We start from the raw sequence: 22749 nt of genomic DNA on the forward strand, positions 1-22749 counted from the left end.
TTCCTATTTGGAATTATTTTAGAGATGTATTTATTTATGCATACAAGAACTGGGTACAGGCCAGAAGTGTGGGGATGAGAAGATTCACCAGAGACAGAGTGGGGAGCAGAACAGGCAGATTGACTGAAATACACTGCTGAGAGGAGCAGCAGGTGGGTCAGAAGAGGTTTGCTGCACCATGTAGGTCACCTCAGGGGTCAGGGATCAAACTCACGCTGCAGTGGCTGCTGATAGTTTATAGTACTGAGACTTAACCCCTGTGTCACCAGGGAGTGCCCCCTCTTTGGAAAATTTTACTTAAAAATATGAGTCGTAAAATAACTTAACTTTTAGGTAAGGTGTGTGCTTGGAAATGTAGATGGAGACAATGTCATTCTCAGCCTCACTTTGGCTTGTTTTTCTGAGGTAGACATAGTCCTGCATGCTTCCCACTGTTCATACCTTGGGAGGGCAAATATGGCAACCACAAAACACATCAGACACCTCTGGGAAACAGATGGTAACTGCTCTTTGTGTGTGTGTGTGTACAAGTAACTACAGAGTTTAACCAGGAGGAGTGAAGGTATAGCAGTGTAGCAAAGAAAATATATAATGCATAGTATTGCCCTAACCAGGGACAGTCGTTTATACTGTATTCATCCATCCACCCACCTATCCATCCATACATTAACAATTGATTGATTAAAAATTATTAAATAATTGTTCTGTGCCAGACATTATGCTTTTTGAATCGCATGGAATGCTTATTTAATCTTACCCAATAAGATAAGTTACTTACCTTTTTTTCCCCTCCTATCTAAGAAAGCAGAGGCTCAAGGTGGTTAATAACTCATCAAAGTCCTGTAGCTGAGAGATTGAACTGGACTGCAGCCCCTCATATAGGACTCTGAAACCTGACCCTATTCATTACATCATGCTTTCCCAGAGGGGTGAGGAGAAAGAGGGGTTATCAGAAGGGTGTCGTTAGCTGCAAAGATTGAGAGGGAAAGGGACTTAGAATAGACATATGGGTTCAGTCCTGCCTCTCTGAGAGGGTTTCAAATGTCTTGGCTTAAGGATATTCCAATTTAGGTTATAGCAAGAAAGCCAGGTCCAAAAGGCCCACATAGAAGGTGGGTATATAATTCCAGAAAATGTTCTGAGAGGTGGAATTTAAAATAACATAAGTACTATACCTTATCCCTCCATGGAAATTGTGAGGAATAGATACTTTTTTTTTTTAAAGATTTATTGATTTATGCATCCAGAACTGGGGTACAGGCCAGAGGTTCAGAGGAAGTGAGAGGATTCACCAGAGACAGAGTGGGGAGCAGCAGGTGACACAGGAGAGGTCTGCTGTGCCCTGTGGGTCACCTCCCTGGCCTGGGATTGAACTTGCGCTGAAGTGACTGTGTCTCACTTCATAGTGCTGTGATTTAACCCATTGCACCACCAGGGAGGGCCAGGAATAGTTAAATACTGGAAGATTCACTGAGCCCCTGCTAATTACCCTATTATGTGCTCCACATGTATGTAACATACACGACAGGTATCTCTAACATGCTACATATGTTACAGGGGACATTGCATATTTAATTACTTAATTTGTTTATGGATACCTTAATTCTGTGATTTATAGGCTATATAAACATAATGCCATGGTTCTGAGGAAATAGGGAAAAAAGTAAATACTAGAGAATGATGGGCATAATATATTATAGAAGTATATCAAGGGAGGGAGACCAGAGATAACCAAGGGGAAACATGCAGACCGAGCAGGTCTACAGAATTGTATGGTTGGCCCACAGATTTTGCTCTGAGCTTCCTATTTAATAAAGTGAAAAAGGAAACGGAATCAGTCATGGGATTGTCCATTCCTAGAAGAACCAAGTAGTTCTTCTAGGGGTAAAGAGGAAGAGGAGTCCCACTGTAGTGGGTAAATTTAGAGAATCGAACCGCCATGATACCTTGAAAATGATCAAAAGATGGAGCAGCATCCACTGGTTGCAGTCTGGCATGGAAATGTGATTACGGTGGCTTTGGTGTTTGGTCTTGGAGAATATGTTTTATTTTAATGTTTAGCAAACTTTTTTTTATTATATATAAAACATCTCTTGGAAAGCATAGGCTCTTTTTCATCAGACTGGTAAGTTATCTAAGTACTGGCCCCTTTGTGGTTGTCTGAATGTATAGGGAGATTTAAGGAGGAATTTTCATTGTTTAGCATAGTTTTTGGTATATTGTAGACTCTCAATTAAAAAAAAAGTAAGTGAATGAAGAAAATATGAATAGGATGGCTTTTGAGCAAAAAAAAAATAGAGGATAAATGTAATAAAATAATGGAAGTTCTTTAGTCAAATCTAGGAATAATTGATGTCTGGTCTAGTGTCCTATTCCTACACCAAGTCATCCTCCCCAGCATCTTTATGCCTTGAAGTTCAATGCTAATGTTCCTACAGTAGACAATATTAGATAATTTACTGACTTTCACAGATTTTGACTCAATTCCTCTGATAAAAATGAGGCGTCATTTTATCAAGTTTACTGAGGCGTAATTATATGCAATAAGATGTACAGAGTTCATGTGACCTACTTGATGCATTTTGAAGTGTATTTATTACCCCATGTAATCACCACCACAATAAAGATATGGACCTTTCCAAATCTCCTACCCCAGAGAGAGTTTTGGTTCCTTGCATGACTTTCTAACTAGTACCCCACCCTTACCTTCAGGCAAATAGAGAGTGAGCTAGTGGGTATTTAATACTGTTTTTCGTAGTTTTCAAAATTCCAACTTAGAGGGCTCTTCCTGGTGGCACAACGGGTTAAAGCACCGCATTATGAAGCTCTCCAAAGCCACTGCTGCATGAGTTCCATCCCCAGCCAGGGAGCTGACCCACATGGCATGGCAGACCTCTTCTGGCCCACCCACTGCTCCCCTCAGCAGTGTACTTAGTTGATCTGCCTGTTCTGCTCCCCACTGTAACTATGGTGAATCCTCTCACCCACCACACTTCAGGCCTGTACCTTAGTTCTGTAAGCATAAATAAATAAATATATTTTTTTAATTATGAAAAAAATACAACTTAGAATGTGTAGAAAGTTTAAAAGTTTGAGGACACTTATGAGTGTGATCCTCTCTTTTAAATGATGGGGATACTGAGACCTGCAGGCTTGTCCTGCCTAGTCAAGATGATTAACCACCCAGGTCTCACAAGCCAGTGCTCTGTCCACTGCATGTCCAGCACTTACAACTGAGAGGCAAGTGAGGAGGAGAACATGTGAGGAGGGTGGTTGACACACATTTTCCTAAAGTTAAAAATTGCATTGGTGGTGAAAATTATTCTAAATTATCATCAAAATTATTTTTTTTAAATGAAGCCCTTAAGTAACTGCTTGAAAGAAATGAGTTTTTTGTGGGGATGATACCTCATAGCCACTTCGCAGAAGTCCAAAGAGAAAAGCAAATTAAGAGATCCCCTTCAAGCAGAGAGGGGTGGGGGTATGGGGACAAAGAGTCTCTAATAAACATCAAGCCAATCCAATTATAATGTTCATCAAGGACAGAAAAACACAGAATCAAATATAATGAGAGATTTCTTTCCCATGGAAATCATAGCTGGTTTCTCACTGTCCAGTGCTGAAGGGGATTTCAAAATTGGCATTTGTAGGAGAGTGGGTATACACTATAAATCAAAGTGAAAAAAGTCCAAATTTTCTGGTGGAAATAAGTGTAGTTGTTTGATGTAATTTTGACATTCAGCATAGTTTCAGCCTTGACGTTGAACTTAGGGGATGAGGGTGTTTCTGTGAGTTTTACACTGCAGTGGGGACTGACCTGTCAGAAAATCTAAGATAGACACGCTACGCCATGTGACATCATGTGTTTGGGGATGATCCACTGCCAGTGCAAAGGGAGGAGAGACCTGTTTTCAACTTACTGGGTTGGCAAGCACTGTCCCCCTGAGAAGTCCATGTCCACGAGGAATGCAGCATGTAACACCATTTGGAGAGAGGTCTGTGTGGATGTAATTAAGTGAGGTCATACTGGATAAAGGTAGAGGGGAAAGCTGATTAACAGGGTCTTTTCAGCAGCAGCACAGTACATAGAGGGAGGGGTATGACAATGGGTGCAGAGATTGCAGTGATGGGCCAGACGAGACAAGGTACAGCAGCGTCACCGGGAGTCACCAGAGGCTGGAAGAGGCCAGAACGGCTCCTTCCCTGGAGCTGCCCAGGGAATGGAGCTTCCCTGCTGCTGTGGATGTAGGACTTAAGAGAACACATTCCAGTTGGTTCAAGCCCCCCCACTGCAAGCATCCTTTATGGAAGACCAGGACACCAAGACCCCCATGCTGTGGAAGGTGCCTCTGCTGAGAGAACCAAGAGCCAGTTCTTGATCAGGATACCAAAGAGTCTAGGAGACACTGGGTTCGCAGTATTTTGAGTCAGCACTTAAGATTCTTCAGTTCCCCTCCAAGTAGTCCTCCCGCTGCCTAAATGAGCCCAATCTGCACATCTGCTGGTGTGCTTCCAACTTCTGGAATGAAAACCCATAGGAACACTGACACTCTTCACCTCCACCACAAGGCCAGTTCCAAATGGTCTGAGCATGGTCTGAGCATGGGAGGAATGAATGAGTACTCTTTGTGTCCCTTTTTCCCTGGAACCATCCAGCCTCTCCAGGGAACCAGTCAGGTGCATAATCTCCAACCTGGTAGGAAGGGACAATGGCTTAGAGTGCAGAGGAAGGGAACTCCCAGGGCCAAGGGGAGTTTATATAACAAGCCACCAAGGGTTTACACATGTGGTGTCTGCCCTTCTGCAGGCAGAGGTTTGTTTGAGGCTCACCTATAGGTTACCCAAGCCCAGAAGTCTACTCTGAAGACCGAGGGTAGTCTAATCCCAAAAGGCACCTGACACTGATATGTAACACAGTATCATCAAGTATGTCAGCGGTCGCGGTTGATGGGATTATTGTCCACAGCTCTTCACTTCTCTATTCCTGCTTTAACAGATGTGAGCCCTGCATTTGTTTCCCGTGGCTACTTAACACATCCCCATAGTCTGGTGACTTTAAACAACAGTAATTTATTCTCTTGTAGTTCTGGATACTGGAAGGCTAAAGCTTAGGTGTTGACTGGGCTACATTCTCTACAGAGACTCTAAAGAAGCATTTGCTCTTCACCTTTTCCAACTTTTGACTCCTGCTGGCACTACCCAGCTGTGGCTGCATCTCCCTCTGTTCTGTCTTCACATCGCCTTCTTGTCTTGTCTATTATGAAACATTCTCTGATTTCTCTTATAAGGAAGGCACAGTTGCATTTAAGGACAGCCAGGATCACCCAGGATAAATCACTCTTCATAATCACATCTTTCACTAGAGAGAGTGATATTTACAGATGCTGGTGATTATAACACTAACATATCTTTTGGAGGAACATCATTAGCCTATAGTAGGTGAAATTGTCTGTTGGAGTTCATGCATATCTGCTCCCTCTCTTGAATTCTGAAGAATGTCCCATATAATAGCAATGAAATATATCCCTTACAGTTGATGTTTCTCTATTCTGAAACCAGAATAATAAGATCCAGGAGGAACATATTCAGCCTGACCTACAGCTTGGAGCAGAGCTGATATGTCCAAGCCACAAACAAGGCCCCTGTAATAAATGCTTGTAGTATAGTACAGAGATCAGGGGCTACTTGTTTCTGTAGCAAAACCTCACTAGTACAATAGAGACTGCAAGCTGGTTGCAAGTAGAGTTTGTAATACTTCTAGAACTTTGAGCATCATGGCCGCACTGAATTGTCTATGATACATCATCCATCTGGGGAGTGATTCCTATTCTTTTGCTTCTACAAAAGTTAACAAATCAAGAAGGAGGGTCTTGGAAATATGTTCTCACAACACTTGGCTTCCATACATCCATCGTACTCGTTAATTTGTCTTCAGAGTCAAGGAGCATACTGAATTGTCTCTGTATTCCTGAATGATTGCATACAAACACAAGTGGGTGAGTTACTGGAGCATCCACAGCTTCTAAGAATGAAAAACAAAATGGGCTAAGGTGTACCACTGGGTCTGAGTTTAGGTCTAACTTCTCCACTAACAAGACATATGAACTTGAGCTAGTTCTTTAATATCTGCTTCTGTGCCCATGTAAAACTGTAATAGTAATAGCACCAGCTCATAAGGATGATTCTGTGTGTGTAAATTAATGAGCATCTCACACCAGGTGAGCAGTACCTGAGTCAGGGATTGGAAAACTATTATCCCTTCTGATCAACAACCTATTGTACAACCTGCCAGCTATGATTAACTTTTGTATTTTAAAATGGGTGAAAAATAGTTTCTTAAAAAGGGAGGAGTAGTTCAGGACACATGCAAGTTGTATGAAGTTTAAACTTTAGCATCGATACAAGAAAGCTTTAATAGAAGATAGCCATATCTACTTTTTGAGAGATATTCTATGGCTATTTTTGGACTGTAGTGGTAGACTTGAATAGAGTACAAGAGAGGCCACACATGATCTGCAGAACCTACACTATTTATTATCTGGTTCTTTACAGATAAATTTTCCTGATTATTGACCTAAGCCATTATAACTGCGTCTCAGCAAATGCGCCCACATACTAGAGCTAAGAGCTGGGATTACCACTCCTCTTGACCACACCTTAGTGGCCAGTACGATGATATCTTCAAAATTCATTCCAGGCTAGCATTCCTGTCCATTTCGTTTGGAAACAGGAATGGCATCGACTGGATATTTATTTTTGTCATCTCTTCTCCTTTATCTTTGCCATCTGTGGACATTTTTCATTACTCTCAGAATATTATCCCTTAGGTAATGAATGAGTAAATAGGAAACAAACAAGCAAAGACTAGGATTCAGGCGTTACATATTCACTGTACTCTGAGTTTTCTCTGATTTACTGTGAAACATCCAGAGGCTTCCTCTTTTCTGCCTCATTATCCCTTTCAATGAATGAATTAATTCAGCAATTCCTGTGCACATATTTATTAAGTACTCATTATATGCCAAGGGTTGTGCCAGGCTCAGGGACTCAGTGAACAGAATGAGCTCACAGATTTAGACCTCTCCAAATCCCTGGTCTCAGGGTCACGGCTAGCTCACATAGGACCTTAGAGATCAATTATATAAAGACGTCCCATTCCGCTGGGCAGAGTGCATAGCTTAGAAGAACTGGATTTCAGCCCAGCCTACTTCCTAGACCATTGACCTTGGGCAGTGCTCAACTGACACAACTGTACATGGTGCTGAGTCTCCTGGGAAATTCTAATAGTTAAGGGGGAGGAATAGAGGTGACCTAAGGGATGCAGAGAAGAGATTGAAGGGCACACAAGGGAGCATATAACCCATTTGGTTGAGCCAAATGTAGCATCTCAGAAAGGGCGATTTCAAACAGGAGGCCAGTACTTACACTAGAAAAAGCAGCCATACAATAAACCTTTTTTTTATTGTTTCTTTTAAATATGGGTATTCTGAGGCATGGAGAGGTCAATTAATCCTTTTCCTATTTCTGAAGCTCCCTTTGTAAAGGAGAAAGGGAATTTATATACCACTATTAAGGCCTTTTCAGTACAGACACTGGCTCTGCATTTTGGCAGAGGCACTAAATGACTTAAGAGAGTTGGGAGATGGAGGAAAGCTGTTTTTATTATTATTATTATTATTATTCAGAAGATTTTATTTGGTCATATAAATCGTTACATTCACTTAAGTTTCTGCCTCAACCAAGACCAAGAATTACATCTACCAATATTCTCAGGCCCAGCGCTACCATATAGAATGTTAAATTGTATCTTGCAAGAAAATACTAATAATCAGAGGGATTTGTCATGATTGGACAATCAGATTCTGCAAAAATCAAAACACTTTGCTAGAGAGATGAATTTGCATGTGTGACAGACTTGCATATGAAAATGCCACTGGATGGCATGGGCAAGACCTGCTTCTCTCTCCCTCAAGCATTTATGCTCATAGTCATGCTATTTATCTTTTTTTAAAGATTTATTTATTTTTGCTTACAGAAGTGGGGGACAGGCCAGAGGTGTGGTGGATGAGAGGATTCACCAGAGACAGAATGGCAAATATACTGAAGCAGAAGTGGCAGATATACTATCTGAAATATACTGATATACTGAAATATGCTACTGATATACTGAAATATGCTACTGAGGGGCTGCAGGCAGGTCAGGAGAGGTCTGCTGCACAAGCTGGGTATAGAACTCATGCTGCAGTGGCTTTGGAGAGCTTCATAACGCAGTGCTTTAACCTGTTAGGCCACTAGGGCGAGTCCAGTACACTTCAGGCATTGTATACCCTGTCCTTTGAAGAGAAGCCCCTCCTTCAAAAATTAAATCTATGTGGATCTAATTTGAATCAATATGAATTGTCAGTCTAGATAGAGGAAGGCAGATGTACAAGGAATGTTACAGAACAGAGAAAAAAAAAACTCAGGGAATTTCTAGTAGCAGTTGTGATATCATTCAGGGAGAGTAAGGATATAGCTAAAGAACCCAGGTTCTGTCTTTGAAACTCACTCTGTCAGGAATTCTGAGTCTGCTGACTCCACCAGTCAGTGTAAAAGCACCCCAACCTAACCCAAAATTATAGCTGCCTAGAAACTTTTCTGATGCCTCATATTTGTTATCTCCCCAGATGATCCCTTTCATCTCTGGAGGTCCTTGTTCTCCTCCCTTGCTCTTTTTTTTTGGTACAAAATCTCATAGCCATCAGTCATGATACATGTATTAGAAAGCTGATGCTGGGTAACAATCCCCTAGCACCTAGTGCTATTTAGAAACAGTGTTTATTGCTTACTTTTTATGGATCAGAAACCTGGGTATAGCTCAGAGTTCAATGGCATCTTACAAGGCTGCTGTCAAGATGTTGCCTGGCACTGTGGCCATCTGAAGGCTCAGCTGGGGGAGGATCCAGCCTGAATTCTCAGGAGCAATGCCAGAAGCTGCATATCAAACCACGTATTTTAATTATTGACTTGTATACTGCCTCTGCTCTACTACAACAGAAACTCAAGACGGGCGGAGGTATGTCTGCTTTGATTCTTCCTTTGTCCACAGCACAATAACACTGGCACTCAAATACTTGTTGAATGAATGAACCAACATAGAGATTGTTTTTGCTTCCCACAGAAGTCATATGTGTGACTTTTTTTTTCCCCTTCCAGGGTAAATGATCTTTAGCTTCAGTGTCAAAATTTGACAGAGTATTCAAAATTATTTAAAAGATTCATTTCAGTATGTGTCTCTCCACCAACATCCATGCTCTAATCCCTAGAAATGTTAACACATTCATTCACATGGTAGAAGGAGACTTTGCAAATGTGATTCAAGTTGTAGTCCTAGACATGGGAGTATTTTGAATCATCAGTACGCGTCCATTCTCATCATGTGAGTGCTTAAAAATAGAGAACCTTTCTTGAGGGGGCTCTGAGCAAGGTCTGATGGCAGAGGAAGTTCTCAGAGAAGGAACTGAGAAGGATTTGATGCCCTGTTGGCTCATTCTGAGTTGTAGGGAGATAGGTGCAAGAAGCAGGAAGAGTCTTCTAAGAACTGAGAGCAGCCTGCAAGGAAACAGGAAGCTCGGTTATAGAATGTCATGGAACTTAATCCTGCCACACATGGCCTGAGCAAGCACAACTGTCCCCCAAAAGCCTCCAGAAGGGATCACAGCTTTTTAATATCACAAGTTTACTCTGGTGATATTTGTACTGGGCTTCCAACCTTTAGAACTTTAATAGAACTGGGTTGTCTTCATCTACTGAGTTTGTTCTCATTTGTTATGGCAGCAACAGAAGATAAATATAACTATGTTCAGTCCCTCTGGATGTCTGGCTTGGCTAAGCGTGACAGAAGGCTTAGGAAACAGCAGTGGAGAGTTTAGTGTTTGCTGCCACCACTGATGTGATTCAGGGACCTTTGATTGTAGGCCTTTTGAGAGAAGTCTGTCTTTCAGGGAAATTGGGGAACAACCATGGATTGTGGACTTCAGCAAAAACCTTTCTACTCTATTAGCAGCTATTCACAAAGGATTAGAGATCCTTAGGATCAGATCTTTACTCCTGACAAAATTCAGGGAAGAATATGTCTTCCAGTGGATCTCCATCTAGGTCCTCATAAAGGGAACATTGCCATGAGAAATACAGGTTAATGCAAGAGCTGCTGGTCATCCTTAGTGTTGTTCTTTGAAAGTTATCTTGTCAATGAAGTGAAACTTATATATAAGAAGTATATGAAACACAAAGTGATTCCACAAAGTGGAAAAACCCATGTGAGTGAGATCCACTTCATGTTTCTTGGAGCAGTCCTTGGTTTGAATGGCAACTGAATAGCTAGGTCACAATTTAATTACATTAATTACAGTTTGATGAGCATTTCATGTACTTTTGCTTTAAGGCTATCGTAGCTGGGCCTGCTGTAAAGTTCTGGCACATATCTGAAAATGAAAGTCCTGTTGGATAGATAGGCCTGGAAGGGTGTTCCTGGGTCAACGGCACCTTATTTTCTTCTACTAAACCCAGTGAGTGAAGTTCTGCGACTAGATGAGATGATAGAAGTGAGTTGTGAAAGTAGTGTCAGATTCCATTTTTATTTCAATCTGTGGCACATTGTTCATCAAGGATGGTTTTGCATTAGTTTTGATTATTTATGTGTTGATTATCATTTTGGTTTTGGGTGTTCCATTAAATTGTGTACTTCAGTGAATGCTTCGCTGGCTTCATTTCTTGCCCCATACAGGTCTGAGAAATGTAATAGGTACCTCCTGTCTACATCCTTCCTTACTGGCCCCAAAGGTCCGCTGAGGCCATACTGTTTTAACAGTTCCTTAAATGCCTCGTCCTCAAAGCTCATCCCCACTCTTTCTCATGGAGACATTGGATTTTTTAAAATAGACTCTTTTTATTCATAGAGAATAAATGTGAGCAATGTGAGCTAAGATTTTTGGCAATACAAAATCACATGTTGCTTAACCTCAGGGATATATTCTGAGAAATGTGTTGCTAAACAATTTCATTGTTGTGTGGACGTCATAGAATGCAATTATACAAACCTCCATGATGCAGCCCACTATCCGCCTGTAGTCTGTTGGGACTGTCACCTGTGAGGTCCGCTGTTTGGCAGAAGTAGCATTTACTAACAAAGCACATGACTGTATTTCAAGTTGGACTTTTAATTGATTGACTCATTTGGCTGGCTATCTCCATTATCCTTTCGGGAGGTTTAAAAACAAAATAGCGGTGGGAGGAGGAGGCCTGCAGTGTATAAAGGTCTGACTTGGTACAGGGTCTGCATCATGGTCAGATTAAGTCCAAATGCTCCTCACTAAAATTCCTCTCTCCTCCATTTCTTTAACACGAAGAGACTCTCAATCACCCATTTCCTATCTCGTTAGCCAGCCCTCTCCCAAGGCTTAGAGGAGCAGGTATCAGCCTGATAGGATGAGACTTTCCAGGGCTTGGTTTATTGGGTTTAGGTAAGCAAATCCTCTTAAAAAAGATTGTTCATCAGTCGGCCTAATTCACTCGTCTGGAGCAGAACATTTTTTTTTTTTCTCATCCCTGCTAGTTGTCAGGCGCTCTGGACACAGCAGCCAGGCGTGCACATCCACACTCACTAGCAGCCAGCAGGCAGGGAGAACCTGTGCTGGTATCTGAGGTTCTAAGTGGGATGGGAGTGATTGATTCCTCTGCAGAAGGGTGGAATGGAGAGTAGAGAGGCATGGAATGGAGCAGTAGATTGCTGACTTTAGAATTGATGGGGCCCAGGGTCTGTAAAACTAGATCTCTGCCTTCTTTTGTCCCCCAAGCAGAAGCTGCAAGAGGATGCAAACACGCCATGAGGAAAGTTTGTGGTTCACTTCTTGTTGGGCTAACCAGGCCTTCTATCTGCAGATCTATGTTCTGGTTCATTTCCCAAGGCAGCTTCTATTCCCAGGCACTGGGATCTCCCAGCCCCCTGTTCATTTGGGCATTTGCTCCATTGGCTATGCTTCCTGTCTGGTCTGTGAGGTCCTCTGAAGCTGGGAGTCCTGCTCACAGTACATAGCCAGCTCCACATTACAGCAAGCTGGTGGGTGCCCCGCACCCTGTCTGCTGTGAACTTGGATTCTTTGCGACCAGTCCCCATTTAAAGACTCTCAGACTCTTACCATGTTTTGCCCATTTTGCACTTGTGTGTCCACTCCATCACAGCTTGGGTCCTTGTCTACCAGACATGCTCCGACATCCTCAGTAAAGCAGGTGCCTGTTTCCTCTCTGCACAGAGCCTGAGCCCTGGCCAGGGCAGCCCAGGTGGCACCCGAGAAGTTAGAAACAGAGAAATAATGTCACTTTCACATCTGTGTAACAGTCACCGTTTTGTTCTCTTGATGAAACAAACACATCAGCATATCACATATATATTTATGTGAGTTACATATACATACATATGCATCTATTGATATAGCTGCATATAACTTAGAAACAAAAGTTTCCCTCTCCAACAGTTTGACACAGTTATGTCAAATCTTATATGTGTATATGGGTATGTATATTTGTATGCATGTATTTCTGTGGCCATTTAACTACATACCTATAATATTTGTTCAGCTCAGTACACAGCACTCTGTCTCATTGTTTTAAATGACTTCAGTGAGTTTCATTATATGAATTGTACCATAATTTATTTATCCAATTAAAACCAGAGACTCTGACAACACAGCTAGTGCTTTGGGGCAAAGGAATTCTCACCACAGCATCACTGTGGGATGCTAGCCCAGCCCACACAGGTCTTGGGTTTCCTCGGGTACAGAGAGTTTTGACAGTTCCTAGTCTCTTGGGGTGGTGTCTTCATTTCTGCCTCATTTGAAGGCTGCAGATTTCCAGCTGTCCTTGCAGCTAACGTGTTTTAAAAATATGCAGCAGTGTGTGTAGATGACTTGTAGAATCAATCCAAATAGTCATTAAGGTTGACCAGTGTTAAGTCTTGGCCCTTTCATCCTGTTACACTACTATAAGGTCATTCACAGCCTTGACTTTCAGATCCGCCTTTTTGTTTTGTTTTGTTTTAAGATTTATTTATTTATGTATACAAGATCTAGGGTACAGGCCAGAAGTATGGGGAGTGAGAGGGTTCACCAGAGACAGTGTGGAGAGCAGGACATTAAAGATATACTGAAATACACTGCTGAAGGGAGCAGTGGACAAGACAGGAAAGGCTTGCTGTATCATGTGGGTCACCTCCCTCACTGGGGATCTAACTCCTGCTGTAGTGGCTGTCAAGTATCTTTTTGTGCTGAGGCTTAACTACTTGTGCCACCAGGGAGGGCCTTCATATCTGCTTTGGCTTTGAAGTGTGCTTCCTGAGCACCTCTACCTTGCCACACAGTGTAGGAACTTAGACTCCATGTCAACACGGACTCATCTTTCTTCTGAGCACCTTCCTCCTAGTCAGACCCTTATGAAATACTGACTTTCCCTCTACCTCCTGCCCCACATCCCAAACATTTCTAGGATACCTACCTCCCCTCCAGGCCTCTGTCATGGCTCTTATTTCAGGCTAACAAGGCCTTGACTACTCTTGTCTCTTTACAACTCATCCAGAGTTGCTGTCAAAAGAGTTCATCTGACCCCATCCCATGTAGCCATGTTCGTCCTGGCTCTCCAACTCTCATTTTCTGTCCAGAGAAAGTGCTTAACACTTGGCTTCTCACTGCTATCCCTTTGAGTACAGTGGGTCTTCCTTGCTATTGTTCTATAAGCCCAAAAATATATTTCCTCCTCTAAAACAGTTCCCTTGGTAACCTAGACTAGATTAGGTCCTTCTGTTCTATTCTCCAATAAGACAGTTCCTCCCTCTGCTATTGACTTTTACTTCATGCAGTAAAATCCTCCATATATATACTCTCTGAATTCTCCAAGTGGATGACCCTGCCCTATTCAGCTTTATCTACCTAACTCTTTTCACAGGAGTTGTAGTATAGGATGGATGGATGGATGGAATGATGGATGGATGGATAGATGGATGGATGGATGGATGACTAGAAGACTATATGGATAGAAAGGCAGAAGCTTGGATAGATGAAAGGATGGGAGAGTCTGAACAGTGTTACTCTAGTTTTGAAAATCAATGGAATAGAGCTAGGAAAATTGAAGTAGTTTCATTCCCTTGGGTTCATAGCAGAGTGTCCTCTACCTTAGAGTATATGACAAAGATTAGAAAGAAAAGTGACCCTGCCTTCACTTTACCTTACCCTATCAGAAGCCTCTCTTGTTATGTTAAAAGGTAGACTGGCCCTTTCAATATGCTACAGGGAGGGTGATGAATGAAAGGTGGTAGCTGCTTGTGGGAGTGCACTTGAAACAAAGTGCAAGTTAACTGACAAATGAGAAAGGTGCACTTTCCCCTGAAACCTGCATCTTCCATTTGTCTAGCTAAAATGGTGGTGATATTAACAATAAAATGAGAACAGTAGTTGACAATCTAAGGGTCCCACTCTGTGTTGCAAGCTCCATGATCAACCTGCTCCCAGCATCATCAGTGTCATCCTGTGGGAAACCCTAAGAGTTGGCACAGTGCAACAGACAAACACCCCTCCGATGAGCTTCAGCACTTCCTCAGAGTCACCCAGATACTAAGATGCAGGGCTAAGCTGTAATCCCGAGCAGTTTGACTCAAGAGTCTGCCCTTTCAGCTGCACCCAAATAAGAAGGGGCTGAGGGAGGAAGCTCAAATGTCTCTGGACACCAGAACAAGATTTTCCTTTAGATTAGTCTCCCAGGTTTCATTTGTTCCACTAACCAGAGAAGAATTGAGCTCAGCAGGGATCCCCTGACTGGCGCTGAAATGGCAGAATCAAGACAGAACCCAGTGCCACCTCTGCCTCCTCTTTCCACTGGAAATGGGCTGGCTGAGCGGTGGCCATACTGCTGCGCTGGCTTTCCAGGGGCAGACCTTAAAATCCTGAGACTTTTACTTTTCGATTCTTGATGCAAACCCTTCTCCCACTGATGGGTAACTACTTCCCTCTCAAATACATGGATTGACAGGCTGTCTAATTTTCTCGTATCTTCTCTATTGGAGGCTTGTGAGCACAGGGCCTTATCCTCTGCAAGGAAAGATTCTCATTGAAAATACAGACTGGAGAGTCTCATGCACATGCAAAGACAAAGGCAGAGCTATTTCTTACTAGGGACAGGGGAGAGGGGTTCTCGGAGCCAAGAGCGGTTCCCAGTGACCTGAGGGTGCGAAGTGCCCTGGATTCTCTCTAGTGATTAAATCTTATGAAACTAAGTAACTTTGCATCAAAGTAGCATCCTCTGTCCTCCACCTCCCTTCACCTTTTGTATCTTGGAAAACAAATAGAATTTTCCTCAAAGGATGCATTGAGGATGCTTCACAACTTTGTTGTAGCTTCAAATGGATACAAGCCTTCTTTTTCTTTTCTTTCATTTAAAACATAATTTCAGAATTGCCCCAAACAGGATAAATGTTTCCTTCATTCATTCCTTTTTTCTTATGGTGTACAGTGCAGGAAAGCGAGTCATTCCCGGTGCATAACAGCTTGATGAGTTTTACTCACACATACACTAATGGGTCCACTGCCAGATTTAACTAAAGACTATCCCCAGCACTCACGAGGAGCCCCTCAGACCTACCCTCCAAAACCATTGCTATATAACCACTCTTTTGACTTTTGTCACTGTGTGTACTTTGTCTGGCTTGAATTTCATGAAAGCGGAGTCCTGTAGGATATGTCTCTTATCACTAGGGACAAATCGGTGGCTTTGAAAACTGGATATTTTATGACAAATTGGCTCATTGGGTCCAGGTCTTAATGGCATTGTATGAAGCAATGTTTCAGGGGAGATTTTGATAACTATTCTTTGCAAAAAGAGGGGAACTTTAAACCTTTGGATTTCCCTGAACACCAAGTGAAAGCCACTGGCTTATTAAGAACAAAGGATGCATGTTTAAAGGATACTAACTGATCTACTCAGCCTTCACTCGGGAGAGGTGTGTGTGTGGGGTGTTCTCAAAGGGTTAGCTGGCCTACGAGCAGTATCAATTTTGCATACAGCTTATTCCTTACATAGGAAACTGTGCTCACCCAGGGCAAGTAGCAGTAAGGGCTTTTTGGGGATGGGCAGGGGGAAAAAGTAAATGATGTTGTAGATGATCAGTTGATGATCAGATGTATTTGAGAAGCATTTCATACTCCACTCCCATCCTGGAGGTATACAGTGCTCATCAGCAGTGAGCATTTTAAAGGCACGGAGTTTTGCCATAAAGAATAGCTATTAATTTGGTTGCATTAGTTAAAGATCTTTGTCCATAAAACCCTTTATAGTGGAGAATCTTTTTTTCTGTGTCACAGAACACGTTTCCTCTAGCCTAGGTAGTGAAAGTGAGCAGGAAGCAACCAGTTTTGGGGGAAATAATTTGATGTTTATGTTTCAGTTCTGATAAACAACATGGCTGTTGTCTATTTTTATTTTTTAGCTTACCCTGAGATTTGAAAAAAAAAAAAACAGCTATTTAAATTACTAATATGAATACAATATAACCTTCAAAACTCTTTCAAAATATACCCATTTAGGAAAAAGTTTATTTTCTCTATGTAAACTTCATTTTTCTTCTTCTGCAGCTGCTTGTTTTGAATCATAGAGACACCCTAAACTGCACTCCTGCCTCTCAGAATCAAGATGATGAGCCCCAAATGAAACCCGAGGCCCCTGAGCTGGCGAGGAAAGGGCTGGGTGAGCGGGGAAGTGGTGTTTATCAGGGAGCCACGTGAGGCACTATAATCAGGCTTTATTATCTCCTTTGACCTTTTCTCGACAATATGTGTTGGAGCAATCAATAAATGCTTCCAAAATTCCTCCCCGATCTCCACAGCGGTCCAGATTTCCAGTCTGCAGGAATCGCCGACAGTTTCATCAGTTAGGAATCTGTCCCATTATCGAATGGACATTTTATTAGTTTTTCAGCAGAAGTCATTTCTGCTAATTTGCTAATTCATTCAAATGCTCTCTGCCAGCCAGCCGTTGGCTGTCCATGGGCCATTTTCAGCTGCTTTTGCTTGGCCAGACACAAAGTCTGTGTGCTGCTTTTAGTTGTATTAAGTCCTTTGGAGGAAAGAAGGGACCTGGCAATCTTACATCTTTAAGACACATTGCCCATCTAACAGGGCTTTTGTATCACATGACCTAAAACTTTTCAAGTTTTTTTTTTAAGCATGAATGTCAACTAAATTCAACATAGAATTAGATCACATTTATAGCACTTTTATCACATGCTAGATTCTAAAAGGTCTTCTTAGAAGCTAAGTCTTCTAAGCTTAGTCCTGGTACTCAAGAAGCACCAGTCTATTTGGAGATTCAGGTCACCTAGTTTAAAAAAAAAAAAAAAAAAAAACTAAGATGGAAGGGGTGGTGCTTCCTATATGTCAGTCACAGCCCTGAGCTCTGTACATTTGTTGACTTTTATTACGCCTCAACTCTGTGAAGTAGGTTTGATTACTATTTCTCTTTAATTGTGAGAACACCAAGGCACAGAGAGGTTAAGACACTTTCCTGAGGCCACACAGCTTATCAGTGACAGAGGTAGAATTAAAAACATAACGGAATGGCTGTTCCTGAAGGAAACTGACTTTCCTTGAGTCATTTACTGTACACCAGACCTCATGCTGAATTCTTCCACATGCTATTTGATCTAATTTTCATAAAAGCTTTTAAGGCAAAGGAGTAACATATCCATTTTTATAGATAATAAAATGAGGCTCAGGAATGTTGAGTAGCTGGCTCAGAATCATGGAGCTCAGAAGCGGCAGATCCGAGGTTCAAATTCAGGTCTACTTACTTCTAAGCCCTGTTCAACTAAGCCAGGCATGCTGTCTTTGTTAAGCTGGGTAGTTTTTAACAAGAATACACCCCCCCACCCTACCCCCACCCCCACAGCCTAAGTCTATCTGATTCCAGAATGTCCCTGGCTCACACTTAGAACCAGGGAATTTTCCAAGGGAAGCTGTCGCTAGTGCTGCTTACTGAATATCAGAGATGGCCCATTCCCTGCCCACCAGTGCCGGACCAAGTGCTAGAGAAAGTGAACCTGACTGACCCTTGGACTTGGCTGGGAATGCCCAGAGTACGAATTTGTGGCCAGAAGAGCTGAGTCACCTCTGAGGTCATCCGCAGCTATCCTGCTCCATTCCTCTCTCAGTCACTGAGGACCTGGGTCACATGAGCTCTGGCTACAACCTGGGGAGAGAGGAGCACTCTCAGTTTAATATAGGTCACACATTCAAGGGATTATGGACATCCCCCAGCCCCATCATCACCTGCTAATGCGGAGGGATCCCTGGCTGGCCTGTTAATGGTAGGGACAGGTCAATTAATCCTCCCCTAGAAGCACTGTCCCTTGCTGGGACAAAGGGGGTTAACGACAGACTCCATGAAAGATGCTCGAATCCACAGGGAGAAGCTGCCCAGGGGAATGTGCTTGGAGCCTACAGGCTGCTATTTCTGGCTGGCACTTTCTTGTCACCCCCAATCCTCAGTCCAGCACACTCTTTCCATCCTTAATGCTAATTATATTGATCAAATGGCCACTGGCAAGTAGGGGAGATGGATACCGGCCATTTGTGCCTCACCTCTGGGAGCCAGTCAAGAGAGGGAAGAGAAGTTGGGAGACATTCAAGTCGGCCAGCCTGTCTAACAATGCCACACCGCTGGGATGGAGACCCTGTCTTTCCTTGGGATTCCCAAGACCCTTCTGGATTCAGATCTTGCCAGGCTTTGCTGCACTTTCTCTACCCCCATGCACTGATCTTCTTTGAGTCAAGTGAACCGTAACTTCTCTCTTCTAGCAAGATCTTTGCATCTGATGTTACCTCTGCTAGAAAAGAAAAAAACACTGATGCTTATTGTCGCTTGTCACTTCCTCAGAGAGGCCTCATGACCTGGTCACCCCTGTCTATCAGATGCTGTCTTAACTCTGTGTATCTCTTCCTCTGTACTTCATGTGAATTTCATGTTGCTCTCCCCACCAGTGTAGACACTTCATTAGAGTTGGAGGATCTAATAGTCCCTCCCCCTCACTTCCCTTTCTGATGTCCCCTTCTCCCTCTCCTTGCTCTTCCCTTTTTCCCTCTCACCCCTTCATTTTCTCTCTCTTTCTTTCCCCTTCACAGCATTGCTTTCTACCCGGCCTTCACTGGGCACTCTGATCTGGGTTATTGACAGAAGGCAGGAAGGAAAGATGAGTGCCATGGATACCCCATGGGTACCCTATGGGCCAAGCAAGCCTGTAAGACGCCCACAACCTATTCTGGCACCCCTTGCTGGATCCAGTCAGAGGCACTTTGCCTGGAGGGGCCTAACAGCCTGATGGCTCCCTCCTACCCCCACCACCTGCCGTGGGGAAGGGCCGTGATGTGAGCTGGCTGGTGCTTCACTGGGAGTGAAAATGAGCACAGAATGTCTGATCCTGTGTAGGAAGGAGCAGGTGGTGATCTAGGTGAAGCGCCGGAGACTTCCCCGTCAGACTGCACACACTCTTACCGAGCAGAAAGCTGGCGGGCTATGTTTTAATCAACTGATAGCATCACTTGGCACCCAGCAGCCAGTGCAGCTTTTGTAAAAGACCAGGCCGCTGATTTTCCAATCTCTCCAGCCGAGCAGAGGTTTCAGGTTGGGAGCAGAAGGCGGCTGCAGGGCTCCTCCTGGAATCTTGGAGAGGGGCCAGCACTTTGCATGGTGCACTTCCCCTGCAGGAGGAAATGAACCCCCAGATATAGGGGAAAAACGAGAAGATGGAAAGTGCCAAGAACGTTCTGAGGGAAATGAAACCATCATATGACTGTGGTCTCCCCTAATTGGGAGGAGGGGCTGTCAGCAAAGGGGTGGGTTGTGCTCAAAACTGAAGTCAGCCGGGCATCTTGAATAAGAACCCTGCCCGCTTGTCGACTAGCCCACAGCAATTTTGAAACACTTTTCATGGCGCTCCCCAGATCTGACCCACGACCAAGCACTTTCTGCTTCTATTGCCAGCTGTTCGTCTTCAGTCTCTCCCAGTTCCAGGCTGACCTCCACTCTTAATGCAGAGTAGTTTCCTCAGTCTGAGTAGGTCACACCCTGCTGCAGTGGTGGTGCCTTCCCCGTGGCAGTCTTTCCTGCCTACATGGTGCCTTCTAAAGGGGGTTCCATTCTAGGGTTCGTGTTGTAGTGTCAGGGCTGGCACGATCTGAAATTGAGTAGAAACTTAGAATGTATTGATGAAGAAGCGCGTGGCTGGGTGGGTGGAGGGGGTGGGGGGTGTGGTGCAGGGTGAATGAAAGGAAGGGTGGGTGGATGGAATGGGTAGGGACAGGAGGAGGCAGTAAGCTTGGGCACAGCGCCGAGATGGAACAGCCTCCCGGTGATCAAGAGCCGGACTGTGGAGTCACACAGGCAGGATTTATGTCCTAAGGACACTGTTTAAATCATTTCCTCACGGTAGCGTCAGCTTTCCCTGTCTCCAAGTAGGATTAGTAGCAGTGCCTCCTTCAGAGTGTGATTGTGAGGAACAAGTGAGCTAAACCATGGACTCTGCTTCATACCAGAACTGGTGTAGGAAATGTTCAGGGGGGTCTGGAGTGATGTCCATGAGGATGGTGAAGTGAGAGGGAGGGAGCCCAGGAGGAGGGAGAGTAGATAGTCATGGTAAAGAGCATATGGGAGGCATTCTGCTGGATACCCGCCTCTACAGCTGTGCTGAGAATGCTCTCTGTCTTCTCCACACCTTCAGGACTCTCACCCACCTGGGCCCCCCAAACGTACCACTTCATGCTGCCCTATCTTACTGGAGATGCTAATAAACCTCCCCCGGTCAGTCTTGTTCTCAGGATAGTCCCTTAGGCTTGACATATCTCATTTTGTTTATTGATCAGAGTAGGTTAATACCCTGGTTAAAAAGAAACAACCTATTAAGCAGATTATATTTGATGAGGGTGTTGCTGGTTGAATACATCTCTCCCAAGTGCTGAGTCAGGGACTGAACTATGAGTGTAGAGAAAGACTCATCTTCCTCTCTGTTGAACTAGAAGATGGAGAAAGAGAAGAAGAAATATCAAGTGGAAAATGTTAGTGGAACAGACTGGAAACAGTATGATTTACTTTACCTGCCTGCTAGTGACCATAGCAGGTCTCATGGCCCCTCTCTTAATTGCAAGGCATGCTGGGAAATGTAGTCCAGCTGTTTGCTCAGAGTGAAGGGGAAGTGGGTCTGTTGAACAGTTGGTGACATCTGCAAAAGCCCACCTTACATGTCCACTCTGGACTGAGACTGCCTTGGGTTCACGGCAAATTGACCTTACCACCCCCCCAAGCTGACCTGTCCACTCTAGCTGTGCTCCTGACCCCTGTCATTTGGTCACATATATAGCCACTATCCCCGACTCCCCCAGTCCTCCTACTTACTCTCTGCAATGAAATCTGATAGAACCTCTGAATGCCAGCTACAAAATTCAGCCTATCCCCTGGCTTTTAATACTTTGCTCCTATTTAATAACATCCACACTTCTGACCCTTGGTCCAGAGGAGGAACTTTTTCTCCTTCGTTTCTCCTTCCCCCTCTGCTTGTCCCAATCTGGGTCATGCCAGGCTGTGCTTAGAGTTAGCATTTTTTTTTTAAAGATCCAAACCAATTAAAAATGTATTTTGTAAAAGTAAAAAAAAAAAAAAAAATGTCTTCCACCTTAGCTGAGAATTCCGCCTGCCCAGTTTCACCTGGAAAAGAATTGAAACCGACACCATGTTACTAATTGGAGATTTGAGCGGTCCTTTCTGTGCAGCATGGGTTTTCAACATGCTCCCTCCAGGCCTGTGGAGAGTTGCAGGTTTACCCTACATGAAATAGAGGTGCTGAGAGGGGGTGCCTCGGACAGACCAAGCAGTGCAGCCACGGCGTATTGGCTGTTCCTACACCTGGAGCCTGGCCCCAGGGAGATAGTTGGCCTCTCATGGTGCGAGGATGCCAGCGTCGCTCCTCAGCAGCCAGCCTCCTGTTCACTTTGCCTGTGAAAACCTACCAGAAGCAGAGTAGGGTGGTGCGCATGTGAGCCATAAAGACCATACTCCGGCCTCAGCTTCCTCACTATTACCCCCATGATTTGAGCCAAGTGACAACCTCCGAGCAACATTTTTCTCATCTTTAAAATGGAGGCAATAAAGCCAGTGGACAACAAAACACAACCATGGTACCAAGTACCAGGCAGATGGTAGCGAGTCAGTCTCCTTTCTAGGGCCGGTGCTGCCTGTGATTCGAGGTAGTTTGAAGTTTCATATGCTCAGTAGTGCGGACGGTGCGCTGACTGGTGGGTTTCCCTCCAGGATTCGGGTGAGCAAACCCCGTGCTGCTAGAGCAGCTAGGGAAATCTGGCATGATGCCATTTCCCTGACAAACGCCGCTCACGTTTGGATCACGGGAGCAAGTGGAGGCGGGTCCTTCAACTGATGTGATGTCACATTTGCAACAAACTGGTCTCTGGTTCTCACAGCACAGCAGTTTGTGTTGTGATGGGCTGTATCTCCAGGGGATGGTAGACCATACTGTGGGGACAGGACTTTGGCTTGTGATGGTGCACAGGTATTCTGGGATGGTACCCAGGAAGACTGGGGTGGCCACGGGATACTGGGGTGCAGCTCAGAAATGCGGTTGACATAGGCAGGTGGTAGCGGGGGTGTCACCCTGTTACAAGGAGTGGT

This window comes from Condylura cristata, unplaced genomic scaffold, assembly GCF_000260355.1.
Source record: "Condylura cristata isolate star-nosed mole 26May11 unplaced genomic scaffold, ConCri1.0 scaffold00028, whole genome shotgun sequence".
Lineage (NCBI taxonomy): Eukaryota > Metazoa > Chordata > Mammalia > Eulipotyphla > Talpidae > Condylura > Condylura cristata.